Genomic DNA, 12498 nt, shown 5'->3' with positions numbered 1-12498 from the left:
TACCAATTTGTAAGAGCATACTAGCTGACACAGAGAAGTGGCATTACAAAAATACAGACATACTTCACCTTTTGTTTTGGTTAAAATGCCCACCAGACAGTACTGATTTCACTTATGCTTCCATCTCCTCTTCAAATGTTCCCAGTTTAGAACAAAAAAGAAAGGCAGTAGCAAGCCCCAGACTCCCAAACGTGATCAGGTGCCTAACTTTTGTTGGAAAGCTTTTGACCACAAAAAGCTGATTTTTTTTTGTCTGTTTGTTTGTTTCCAAAGGTTTCAAGGATTCTGCCTCCTGATGTTATTTACGTCCTGCAATATTCAGTGGTTTTGGTAACATAGTTTTCTCTTTTGGTAATCCCATCATGTGCATGCAGTTGTCAACATATATGGAGGTATGTCCTATCAGTAGCTCAGATGGGTATATCAGAATTTTCCCCTACTTTCTAAGCTTCCATACTGAGATCTTCCCACACACTTCAACTTGTATATTTATGTGTCTTCATCCTGGGATCTTTGCAGATCTGCAGCCATAAATGACATTATCCATTCACCCTCAAATTATCATTATTACTCTAAAGCTAAAGACATCTGGAGTTTCAGACCAAGTAAAACCAAATAAAACAAAACAGCCCTTTCCTACATTAGCTTCAATGACAATCAGAGAATTAGTTTCCAGTCTAATAGACTATTTCTAACAAAATTATATTGCTCTTTTAAATTGCTGCCACTGAGGTTGGGGTGGGGAGAACCATGGGCAGACAGTATTTTGCTCCTTTGCTTTATGTGGCTTTAATGTGATTTTTTATATTCCTAATTTCAAAAAAAGAAGAGTCTTCCAGTGAAAAACTTGCATTGAGAGCCAAGAATTTCAATATTTTTGCATAGAATTAAGAAAAGTTAATAATTTACTCTGGCTGGCATTTTGTGGGGTTTTATTTTTAAAATTTTGAATGATCTAAAAAAAAATTTTACCTGATCTTTCTCTGGATATTTTTAACACCAGTTTTTATCCCCCTCCAAGCATGCTACAGTTGAAATTGGCAGAGGCCGGTCACATACTATGTGCAGTATTGGTCCAATTCTGTTTTTAGATACACCCAAGGAGAAGCAAATGTGGCATAAGCAAAAAGCCAGAGAGCTTTTCCTCAAAGAGTATTGTCGGAGGCTCTTTCTGCAAGAGAAGCCAATCTCGCAGGTCTTGGGAAAGCTATCTATGTGAGTTTTGTTACAGACTTCAAAGGGCCAGGATTTCACTCCAGATGAAAACCTTGGAAAAGAGCCTCACTTTGGCCACTGCATCAAAGGACTGGAGTAATGTAAAATGAAAGCTAAAAGCCCCATTTCTGGATCAGAGGATGATTCCTTCCAGCAGAGACACCACGTAAAATAGCACACAGCCTCATTCCAGATGCCTGTGCATTGCTTTCCTTGATGGATGCCCATCCCAGTTTAAGGATAGTTCCAAGTCATAGAAAAAATCACACTTTGAATTTACTTCAACGTGATATGAGACTGCATTCCTTGTCTCTAAAGTATTGCCTCTTCTCAACACAAAGATACAATTCCCAGAATGACACAAGCTTGTGAACAACACTATAGAAAAAAATACGCTTTCCCCTTGCATACATGCACACTACATATAGTACAGGTCTAAGAAGGTATTCTACAATTATACTGTCAGATGCTGATTGTTTTGCATTATTTAAAGAGCTTCTGCTGAGGTAATCCAAGTTGCTATATTTCATGTATTATAATAATTCACCTGTGAAAAAAATACTCATTGTATCCTTCTAACTTCCAGTAACTGTCCTTTCTGACAGGCAGTAAATTCCCCTTTGTGATAAAACTAACCATGAGCCAGCTGCAGAGGAGATTAAAAATGGGTTTCTGATTCTCTTGTCAAGCCCCACTTCTGTTTCACATCAGACTTATGGTTTTTGCAGTAGCAAAACATGCAGGAGCAGCAGCTCTGAAGGGTTCTTCGGTTTGCTGTCATCTCATAAGGAAAAGCACCTGTTTACATATAGACTGTATAAACGTGGGCTGGGGCTTTTGCAAACTGAATACAGCTGTAGCTTGAAGAGTTATCATTCCATGTTCAGTCTTGGAAAGATGTCAGAAACCCTGCTAACTGCTATGTTTTACGTGTGTGGATATAGAAGTATGCATACATGCATATATTTGTGTTCTGATATTTTACAGGCAAAACTGTGTGTCATATTGTGGGGAAAAAGAACTACTATAGTTGGGTTCTTGAACCAGCTACCTAGGAGAGGTGGCTCTTACGATAAATGTCTGCTGGCAGCGTACGTATGTCGTGTGGAGATGCTCACCCTGGACTTGCCAGATAAGCTCCAGGACCAGCACAACTATGTCCTCACAGAATTCCTGTTAAATATCCATTATGAAAAAACACTGCATTAGCACAGCTGGAGTGTTCTGGGAGCACAAAGGTGCTGCCTCTCAGTGTGCTGAGCTCTGCAGGCAACCCGGCACATTTACAGCTAGCTGGCCTCTCTGGCCAGTGCTGCATCGACTACACAATATTCCTTCTGCCCCTGTTTTCACAGTTGCAAAATAGATTTCACAACGCAACTGAGGATTTGGAAATGTTTTTGTTCGTGGATGCTCCCCCACATACCTTTAAAAAACCCCAACAGTCTAGTTTTAATGTTCCAGTGTCTTTTGGCAAAGGAAAAAGTAAAAATCATAGGAAGAAGAGGAATAAATCCATTTCTTTTCCTCACAGAAAACATAAACCAAAAAGCTTCGTAGTAAAGATCCCTTGCACTCCAACAAATAATGTTGATTGCAAATACCAAAATTTGAAATAGAAAATAAGTTTGCAGAAAATATATATTTTTAACAAAGCCACACAAATTATTTGAGAATACTTTCAAAATCTATTTTTTCATCAGTTCTTTGTGAAATAACTGACTGTTTTGGCCAGCTTTGGAAGATGTGCTAGTGATTTGTGCATCAGAAAGAGAATAATACAGACGATCACCTAGACAGCAAGGCTTAGCTCATGAATGTTTGCAAAGCAGGACTGAGAATCTTAGATGGAATCACTATAGAAATAAAAAAAAAAATCATAAATCCTACAGAAAACTCGTTCTGTACTAGGGCTAAAGTTTATCCTGACTGGTATGAAATATGAAGCTTTTCCAAAAACCAACACACAAACAGAATCAAAGCAAGTAAACAAAATATTAAAGAACTACTGTAAAACCCCAAAAGGGGTCACTCTGACTCTTAGCTGTGGCTGCCTTCATAGAAACTTAGTGGTGCCATATGCAATGTTTAGAAGTGCCTAACTCACTTGGATGCTCCTGAAAATGGTATCCATGAGCCACCTTGCCATTTTTTTGTAAGTTTACTATTCATTAGAAAATAGGCCAGTGACTAACCCCATCTGTAACCCCAGCCAGTACCAGAAACATCAAAGAAGATTAATATCAGAGTAGGTCCTTAACCTACCTGTGCCCCTCACTTAGTTCCCTCGATAGAGAAAGGCTGGTTTGTGCCCCAGCACACCTATTTCTAGCAGGGGTTGCAAGGAAGAAACAGGCCTCTGAGGATCTCAAGTCTTACATCACGTAACGCCAAAAACCTTGTGAAAATTTCTGGCATTGCAAACAGAAGCTAAATTGTGAATCCTGAAGGCAAATGCATTATACAAGAGAAGAACTTTAGCTCTTTAGGTGCATGCAGACAATTTTCTCATCCTTTTTTAGCCTCTTGGTGCAGTGTAATTTTCCTTTGTTCCAGCAGGTAGAGCTATGGCTTCAAATATTTTCCAGAAAAGCAGCTAGTCTATTCATTTGCGTTGAGCACTGTCTCCCCAACTGCATGACTTCGTGTTTTAGATTAGAGCGCTGAAAAAACAAATCCAAACTAAAGCACAAGCATTCTGCTTGCACTTCCATAATTGGTAGGAAGTTAAAACTGGGATCCCATCAGCTGGACAAGCCTTAATCTCACTGTGACAACTGTAAGACTGCCCACAAACAAACAGTTAGTTATATGGGCTGAAAAGCTATGCTAAAAGCCTAGCTATCTCAATGAAAAGAGTGCACTGTGAGGCAACATGAGGCAACATTTTCTGTCATAAACAGGGAGATGGAACATTCGCTCCTTTGAACTCCTGAAGCATCACCAGCAAAACCAAAAACACTGATTTTTTTTTTTTCCCCCAGAAAGGGACAGAAAGGAAACTCTTCAAAATGGATGGTAATCCTGTGGACTAATGTATTTTTTTATTGTTTTAGCTAAGATTCCAAACACAGAACAAAAGAGAATCTGGAAAACTTTCAGTTTTTAAAGTCATAATTTGTTTAAGCAGTATTTAAACATTTTTTCCCTAAATTGTCCATATATTTCCTAGGTCAGTCAGAACTGACTGGTTGAGATAAAGCCTCACCACACCCATAGCACTGTTCCCATTTGTGGATTATCATGGATAGTTTATAACCCAAAAATATTAACAGTTTCTTGACCTAGCCTTTTCTGAACCTGCACCAGGCCTGCAGTGACTGTTACACAGATGTTTACTGGCTGGAGAGAATTAGATCTCAGGTCTTATTTCAGTTTCTGATGAACAGCTGTCTGTACCAGAAAGAGAAAGCTCCTTCCCACGAGAGAACTCACACTGAACATGGAGATTGAATGGCAAGACACTGTCTCTCCAGCCCAGCCCTGAGATGTGGTGCCAGACAAGTGAGGGGGGTGCATGCAGGTACATGCTGCCTGAGCGACATCTTTGGAGGCTGAATCAATAAAATATCTTAGGATAATAAATTAACCTCTAAACACAGAGAGACAATTATTTGCATTTTACTACCCTTTCTGGATTTAATTGATAGCCTTATGATAATCTGTTTATTCCTTTTGAAAAATATCAGTCCCACCCAAGGCATACTACTTCTGTAGCAGAACTGTAATTATTGAGCCGTTTGAAATTGCTTGCAAGTCACAGTTAGAGGCCATGCGGGAAAATACAAATATTGGGTGTTATAAAGAGAAAGAATGCCATTCAGAATGCCTCCAAGTGCTCCGGTAAAGAGAAACTGAATCAACGTGTTCTGACATCAGTGAACAGTGGTGTTTTCAATGCAGGCAACGTTAATTGTATTGCTTTTCATGGAAGTAGTGTGGCAACTGCAATTTGTTGGGGCTGAGTTCTCAAATGGTAGAAATTGGTGTAGTTCCATCAAAATCAATGAATCTATGTTTGCAGAGGATCAGAGCAGTAACGTTTTGCTTTTTTCCCTGCAGCCTGCTGATATTATATCATTTTACTCTGCCATCTTTCATTATTGACATCAGTTGATAACAGTTCTTAGCATGTTTGGGCCATTCAGGCATAGCAGAGCTGCATATGCTGGCTTAGGCAACACCAGAGATGATATGTTAGCCTCAGTAGTATGTCTTCCTTAATCCAATATTAGAATTGCCATGGAAACCTCTTAGCAACATAGAAGATGAAAATGGAACTAGAAAGGAAAGATACAGTCAGCTCAAATGATAGTTCTAGGGGCAAAAAACCCAAAATCACATAAACTTACTAGCCTTGGGAAAACACAAGAAACAAAACTAAACTGCATCTGAGAAGTTCACCTTTCAGATTCCCGGGTGGATTATCTGCTCATGTCTTTCACATCCTTCTGCTTTCTGTGTTAGCAACCAAAATAGCCAAGTTGTTGTGATGCCTGCCCTGGACACTGTATTACAGTTTGCACTGGTGTCCTCCAGTCCTTACAGAGGCTTGCTTTTGCCTGCTGGGAAACAGCAGGTCATTCTGGTACTTCAGAAGTAGCTCATTTTATCTGTGGCTGGCCATCCTTTTTAGCATGATCTTTCAAGATGCGCTGTGGTTCAGGTACCCAGCCTATCTTTTCGTTTTAACAACAACCAGTTTTACTAGAAGCTGAGCTTCAGGTCTTGGGCTTTTTTTCTTTTTTTAACTGTGGGGATTTCCTTTTCAGAGTCTGTATTATCCTACAGAATACATTGAACATTGAGCAATATACATTTATTCAGTCACTAACAAATGGTTCCTCTGTGGTTTGACAGATTTTTGACTGCATGGGCAAGATTTAAAAGATGATAATGAAATTGGATAGCTAGACTGACACATGTTGAAGGTGCCTGAGGAAACACCTATAATACAGGTGCAGATAAACCTCACCTCTGGGTTGGTTAGACATGCATCAGCTCCAGCCTGGGAACCATGGAGCCATGGTAACATCCAGGATAATATATAGGTTGAATATTGAATATATACATTCACTGGAGCACAACACTGAGACAACATGGGTATAACGACATTTCCACCCAGCTCAGGACTTCTGTAAAGAAACTTGAATTTGTCCTTTTTGCAACTTGGAGATGCCCTGAATTTCAGAGGCCCAGTGTTTCATGTTTTCTGAGAAATCAGCTGCCGATTTTGATCCTTACTGTTAAAAATACTTCTAGCTCCATTTACCTGCATATACGCACTTTAGTCTCATGCATTTCTACCTATTCACCAAGTGCACATACAGTACGTGCAGTGCTGTTTCTCCTGTAAGTGATCTTTGACAAGCTTATACAGCAGTATCAAAAAGTAGGCTATGTAAATGACTCAGAAATTAGGATTTTTACAGGACTGACAGCTGACATAATCCATTATTGTACAAATAGGTTCCACTCCTACGGGAATTCACAAGGGAAACTCATACAGTGGTTAGTATTGCTTTCAGCAAGGCCAATCTCAACAGCTACATAAATGCCCAAGACGAGCATTGTCTTAATCGTTGTTTATAGATGTCTGATGTCTAAATGTCATGTTGGAAATCACAGCAAAGTACTTTGTCCTTTTTGCAACTTGGAGATGCCCTGAATTTCAGAGGCCCAGTGTTTAGTGTTTTCTGAGAAATCAGCTGCCGATTTTGATCCTTACTGTTAAAAATATTGTGTGAATATTGAAGAGGTAGGTATTTTCAATCACCAACGGGCTTCTGATATTCTTCAGTTTTATCAATGGACATTTATTAATGGATAGATAAAAGCAATTTTGTGCAGGTGCATTAAAAAAAAAAGTTTGTGAAAATCAATAAAGCAACTTTTACTTAGTTATACCAGACTTATGATACTCTAAAGACCTACTGTCAGGTTAAACCTTTGGATAACTGCATAGAGTTATCATAAAAGCTGATGTTCATTGTCCACTCATACAGATAGATAAAAAATGCTGTCCTTAAAACTCATTGCAAATTCTACTTTAATATATTTGCAAATTATCAGTTTTATCTCTTACATTCAGTACCATTTCGCCTTTTTCTGAGCATGTGAACTCCAATTCTGCTTTGAGACAGTTGCTAATCCTACTTCCTTTAAAGCACTGCTTCTTATTCTTTATTCATTACATTTTGTGAACTCCAATCATTAATAAATAAGACTATTCTTATACTTCTAACTCAGTTATAAGCGCTTCAAAAAAGGTTCCAGTCTCCGCAAGGAGTGAAGGTCTGAAACACCTGTCAGAGACAAACTGTAGATGGGGAAAACTGATCACCTATGAATGAGAATATATAATGTGGCTGCCTGCAGCAGCAGCAGGAGACTAGACATGATGGCCCAGAAAATCACTGTCAGCGTAACAGGCTTTGATTTCCTTACTCTTCAAATAAGGTGATGAGTACTTTACTTGTCGGTCTAGAAAGCAGCAAGATGGTAAACTTCTAATATCATATTTGTGCAAAACCCAGCTATTCTGCTGCCATAGTTTAGAAGTCAATCTATTTTGTGCTAACTTTTTTTTCTTGCTCTTGCACGACTTCTTCATTCACAATGCAGTCTATATTTTTAAGTATGTGACTGTTGCTTATAATAAGGCTAATAAACAGACACTGATCCCAGAAAGGTTCTTAAAATGGAAAAATCCACATAGAGAATAGACCATAATGAGCTAGTTTTTTAAGGGAAACTGGAGTTAAATGGTGGCTGAATTATTCTTCTCTTCCAAAACCACTTTAAAAAGTCCAATGGAAAAATAAACCCTCTAGAAATGTTGTTTTTGAAAAGTTATATTCCAATATTATCTTGCTGTATTCATGCCTGTGGCGTTAAAATTAGACCAAATGAGATAGCAGCAGTTGGTTATATTGGCAATTAGATGTTATCCCTCTTCCATGTAGTGTGTATACCATTTTCAACTTATTTCAATATGCACATAAGCAGAGAGCTTTAAGTTTTCAGGAAAAGAAGTTCCCTCAGTGCAAGCAGAAGTAAGGCTGAAGAGGCCAGTTTACAGGGTGGAAAACTCACAGTTTGATGACAATGTAACCTCATTAGTTTCTCCTCTATTTACTTCACGTATATAAAAAAGAGCTGTTCCCATTAGTCCTCCCATTAAGCTCTTGATCCACCTGACCTTGTATACTACCCCCACAGGCTTTGTCCAAGACACACCAGAGATTTCCCATTAAATCCCAAACAACCTTTCCAGCTGGCAGTTCAATGCCTCGTGGCATGGAGTTAGTTAATTGCAGCGAGAGGCGGGGATAGTCTGGCAATGGAAAATCTTCAGAAGGGTAGGGCAGTTTAAAATAGTAAAATCTGACTATTTGCTCTGCCTGCATCTGATCCGACCCCCAAATAATCCAATGGGAGAAGAAATTGGCGTAATTTAATTAAATACAGAAAATTAGCCTTAATTACTCTGCAGAGGCTGGTTGTAGGGATACTATTTCCTGAAATTCAAACTTCCACAAAGAGCTAATGGAAAAACTTGATTAAAGCTGTCCATAAAATTATTTATACGTGGAATTAAAGCTGCAGTTCTGCATTTGTTAGCTCATGATAGTAACTAGGTTATGAGTCAGTACAAATCAGCAATAACCCTGGTTATGTGTCATAACAAGAACTCAGTATTGGACCAAGGTGGGAGTCTGATGTGTTTGTTTCAGTCTGGGAATGCCTTAGCTCCACAGATGTTGCTGATGTTGCCACATCTAGTGGAGACTTAAGTATGATCCTTTTCAAGGCAGAGGGACAGTATCTATTCCTTTTCAATACATGTTCTTTGGAAGGAAAATAATAGTATTGGACGCATCTGTTTACACAATGTTTTAAGAAACTATGTATAGAAACATGCACTTCAGGGATGAAATGTCAGAAAACAAACACAGTATGGCACAATAGTAGAAGGGAGGATTTCGTTCAGCCAAGGCTGGGACTCAAGCCCTACATTGTATGAGGATGCAGAAGAAAGCAGCTGAACGTTTGGAGTCAGCCCAGCAGCTGATCTCCAAAACTGACCACATTTCCTGAAAGTGATAATTTTATGAAATTTGAATAAAGTGTCCCAGAGGATCAATATGTAACAGTAGAGTTGGAAGCAAGGGCTGAAGAAATCCTACATGTAGTTACACTCTCTCTTTTGCATATCTCTGCAATTGAATTTCATGAACGGGAAAGCATTTGAAGCACAGTTTGCTTTGCATTGTTATTACTGACCAAAAATGAACTCATTTCCATGGAAATCACAGCATGGCAAAGAGGACTTGTTAAAACAAAAGCAAAAGGAATGGAATTTGAAGCATTCCTGATCTCCAAACAATTTCATTGTCACTGTATTTTAGCATCATGTTCTCCCATCGAGTTGAAAGAATGCTCCATGGAAATCGGTTCCTGATCCAAAAACAAGGCATTGTTTTTATTCTTCTACATTTGCCTTTCACTTCTTACTGCTGAAAACATATGAATGTGACAGGAAGAATGTACCTGAACCACACTTGCACACTGGGGAGATTGTACCATCAGGGAAATTGGCTGGAGAAGACATCACTGGCAATTCTTCTGTCAGCACCCCTCTACTTTATCAGGAGTAAAGCACAGCACTGACTGGCTCTGAAGGCTGCGGAGAAGTGCTTCACCACTGGTGGGACAATCATTGTGTTGAAAGTTCAGGGTACCAGAAACAATAGAAGACAGGGTAACCTGCAGGCTCAGATGCTCACTTTGCAGAGCGATCTGAATTCACGCTGATTTAATGCAGGAAACAGTAATACTGGTCCCTGATGCTCCATTTGTAGCTGCAGAGTTTGGCACAAGTCTGCTCGAGGATTTTAAAATGGTACCCCATCATGAATTCTATTTAAAAAGCAATGCAGTATAGCAGTCAACAAGGTGCCTCATTAGTTCTGCAGAGATGCTCAGCAGGGGATATTCTTTTCAGCTCTAAAATAGCAGGAATTAGAGCATAACCGAAGAAAAGCAGCTTTCTCTTTAAACAAAGCCCAAGCACTTCCTTTCCATCACTCACCCTTTGTCGTTTCATATCTCTTTGCTCCTCTTAGAGGCTCATGTTCTTCCGTTTAAAGAAAGAAAATATTTTTTCCCTATTCGTCTTAGTTTTCTTTTAAAAACGTGATAGAAGGAATGAATACTTCGTTTAATCTTTAGCTTTAAAGTGACCAGATACCCAGAGAGAGCCAACACAACCCGCCTCTTACACCACACTAAACCCAGCATAAAGTTCCTGGGTAAAAAGGGCATGATTATATACATTCGTAACTGGAGGAGCTTGTCTGCTACAGGATCACACCACACTATTCCACAGCGCTTTGTTCACTTGTCTGTATCTACAATGTGCCAATACAGTCTAAGCAGAGTTATGTCACCTGGCACAGAAAAAGTTAACGAAAAGAAAAGCAAATAGATGTCTTGCTTTTATAGTAAGAGGTGTTTTAATCTGTATTAAATACGTATTTTTTTTAGATTTATAGGAGATTCCATGTCTTAAATCTCTCTTTTAGTAAATCCACCAGGGAAGAGCCTGTCTGACTGGTGAAATCTTATGCAAAGTCTTTTGTGCACCACTGCTATTACAAGGGTAGCACTAAGGGCCAGGTGAGGGCATTCCTCTGCTGTGTTAAGCACTACTCAAAAGGAAAAATGAAGACATCTTATTTCAAAGAGGAGGACGTGGGCGCTTAGCAATGTATTTTATACATACATTTGTTATGAATTTGGGAAAGTTTTTACATTTTGTACTTTCTTGAAAACATTTGCCCAAACCAGAGAGCAAAGAGAAAGAGACTAACTTTTTTTTGGTGTCTTAAAAAAATCCTCATGAATTTTGAATACTCCCAGTAGATTAGAAGAAATGGATCATTGCCATCTACTAATCCCTTTCTTCAGTTTAATATTACAAACAATAACCTTTCCTTATTTAATATTTAAATCATGTTGTGTAATCTTTGTCCGCAGTATAAGACCAGCACGATGTTTCTCCCTATAGTGTATTTACTAAGTTATTGATATGCATCCTAGTCTCACTCGTTCCCTCCTGAGTTCCTGTTGCCTATAAATATTCTGAAGGAGCTCCTAGAGTGTTTCATTTTCCAGAGCACATGTATCATCATCAGAATGAATATTTTTGAGTAAAGGAAACAAATGCATGGTTTAAAGCTCGCCCCTTCCCCCAATATAGCATTTGCTGCTAAATTGGTCAACACAAATACTGGGAGGTTAGCACTGACTATCATAACAGAATACAACCAGAATCACTGAGGGAAATACTGTCAATTATCTGACAAGACAGAGGATAGAAGTGGGCAGAAAAGGGAAATCCAAACTAAAGCATAAGTCTCCAGCCCATCTATTATCTCGTGGAGTGTGCCTCTTAATTATGGAGCTTCACCATAACATACAACCCTAGCTACATTTTATCTAATACTTGTGGATTTTTTAGCTCCTAAATAGTTTTTCTATAAATAAAAAAGCATAAAGCATATCTATGTATACCTGAATAAAATATATACTCACGCGTATTTCTACCTGTAGCTACCTCTCATGGCACACAACGTGCCACAAACCTGTGCCACCTTTCTAGGCAGTGAGACCTTTGCTTTATAGCTAACTGAAAATTGCCAAAAATGGTGAATTAGCCTATGCTGAACTCCATTCTGCTGCAACTATCATGCTTTCTCTACCTGAGCTATCTCATTTAAAGTTACCTCAGACATGTCTACACACTACTTACAGAGATTGCTGGGCTGATGCACGTATCATATCATCTGAGTAATAGCATACATTTTGAGTAGTCTAATTTTCTCCCATGTGACATCCTGTAAAGTGAATTGTCATTATTATGAAGAGTAATAGAGCCAGGTCAAATGTGAAATTACTGTATGCACTTACAATAGTCATTACAATAGCAACATCTAGAAAAAAATGTTGGCCGCTGTCAGCGGTGTCCTTTCTACTCTTGTGAACATCAGAAAACATTTTGAGAAGGTAGCCTGCTAACCTGTTTGAATGCCACACACCCTTACGAAACAAATAGATATGCCAACTCTTACTATACATTTCCTTTTTTTGTGGAGCTTCTTTCTTAAGAAATAAATTTCAGCACTTGGCTGAACTAAGTCTGAAAAGGGAATTCTTACTGAAGAGAAGTGAAGGATTTTTTTTATGCTGCTGTTTTATACTCTCAAGTGGATCAAAAAA

The sequence above is a fragment of the Calonectris borealis genome, chromosome 1 (genome assembly GCF_964195595.1).
Source record: "Calonectris borealis chromosome 1, bCalBor7.hap1.2, whole genome shotgun sequence".
NCBI lineage: Eukaryota > Metazoa > Chordata > Aves > Procellariiformes > Procellariidae > Calonectris > Calonectris borealis.
The sequence above is the reverse complement of the archived record's forward strand: the minus strand, read 5'-3'. Positions refer to the sequence as shown.